This window comes from Nestor notabilis, unplaced genomic scaffold (genome assembly GCF_000696875.1).
Source record: "Nestor notabilis isolate BGI_N333 unplaced genomic scaffold, ASM69687v1 scaffold11560, whole genome shotgun sequence".
Classification (NCBI taxonomy): Eukaryota; Metazoa; Chordata; class Aves; order Psittaciformes; family Psittacidae; genus Nestor; species Nestor notabilis.
Window position 1 is genome coordinate 43,843 of NW_009911595.1, and position 2,000 is coordinate 45,842.

Here is a 2,000-nt window from a genome sequence, read left to right on the forward strand (position 1 = left end):
GTCTCTGAAATGAGGAGCCAGCGTACCCCGCGCCGCCCTCCCTCTGCCCTGGGGAGCCGCGGCCCTGCCAGCAGCACCCGGGCACCCACTGCTCACTGCATGAAGCCACAACGTGCCCACGTGCGGGGCTGCCCCAGGACCCCCCGACTGCTCCCGGGACATGGAGCAAAGGGAGGGGCAAAGGGAGGGAGGGTCGGCTACGCTGCCCCTTGGAAATGGCTTTGCTTTTTTGTCCTTCAGACGTACATATGCATATACAGTCCTGTTTTAGATGTTCTTCGAAGAAAACCAGTTTTTAATGTGCCAAGTTGTATATATCTGCTGCGTGGATGTAAAGCAATACAGTAGTTACATGTTCCTTTTTAATGGACCAAGCTCGTCCTAATGTACATTCTTGTTATTATGATAATTATTTTACTCTTAGTGGAACATGACTCATTCCATTCAACTTTTACGTGTTGATTTCAAAAGGACAAAAAAAGATGACAAAAAAGAAAAAAAAACACACAAAAAAAAGAAAAAAAAAAGGCAAAAAAACCCTTTGAGAAAAAAAAACACAAAAAACACAAAAAACACAAATATTTTATTAAAAAAAATCAAAAACAAAAACTAAGAAAATAGTTTGGAATATTTTCTTACTGTAGAGAAGCACTGTACAGAACCAGGAGCCCTGAGTATAAAATACTCGTGCGTGTAGTAGGAATATCGCATGTCCGACCCCTTGAGTTGTCTCCTTTAGTTCCAACCCCGAAATCATTGTCTCGAATGGTGTTAAACACTAAAAAAAAGAAGTTTTTAAGAACCCAAGTGCGTACAGAAGCGCCACACTAAGCTCTGTCATTTTATCTTTCTTTTGTTGAAAGACTAAACCGAGATGTTTTTTAGACAATCAAACGTTAGGTAAGTGCAAAGACTTCTTTTTTCTTACTGGTGTAGAAATTAATGACTTTTTTTATTTTGGGGTTATTTTATAATAATGAGAAGACCAGAGGGTCACCAGGATCGCTGTTTTCAGACCAGGAAGCACTACATTACTGCAAATAGATATGAACTCTTAGTCTGCATGGGTGTAGGCTGTGTGATTGCTGAAAATAAATGCTGCTAATATATTTCCTTTTTACAAAGCATATCTAAATAGATCATTGTTTTGATGTTAATCTTTGTAAATTATGTATTACCAATTTTAACATTGGATGTAATTGCATAAAAAGCCTGCATCTCAATCCTGAGAGAGTCTAGTATTAAATGGAAAATCTTTTCCTATCAATGCCTTTGTGGGCTTTTCTTTTCTCTTGGTCCCACTCTTCCAGTTGCTTTTCCAGGGGTTCTGGTCCCAGCTCTCTCCCATCTCCAGTCCCCTGATGGCATTTGCAAGGGGTTGATTTGGTGCCGCTGTCGTGGGCAGGGTTGGTTTGGTGCCGCTGTTGCGGGCAGGGTTGGTTTGGTGCCGCTGTTGTGGGCAGGGTTGGTTTGGTGCCGCTGTTGCGGGCAGGGTTGGTTTGGTGCCGCTGTTGTGGGCAGGGTTGGTTTGGTGCCGCTGTTGCGGGCAGGGTTGGTTTGGTGCCGCTGTTGTGGGCAGGGTTGGTTTGGTGCCGCTGTTGCGGGCAGGGTTGGTTTGGTGCCGCTGTTGTGGGCAGGGTTGGTTTGGTGCCGCTGTTGCGGGCAGGGTTGGTTTGGTGCCGCTGTTGTGGGCAGGGTTGGTTTGGTGCCGCTGTTGCGGGCAGGGTTGGTTTGGTGCCGCTGTTGTGGGCAGGGTTGGTTTGGTGCCGCTGTTGCGGGCAGGGTTGGTTTGGTGCCGCTGTTGTGGGCAGGGTTGGTTTGGTGCCGCTGTTGCGGGCAGGGTTGGTTTGGTGCCGCTGTTGTGGGCAGGGTTGATTTGGTGCTGCTCGTGGCACAGGAGCAGCTGCGCTCCGGGAGTGTGGAACCAGCAGCGTGTGGCACACGGGCACAGGAACCCCTAAACCTACAGCTTTAGTGCCTGTTCCGGGGTGCAGCCCCCT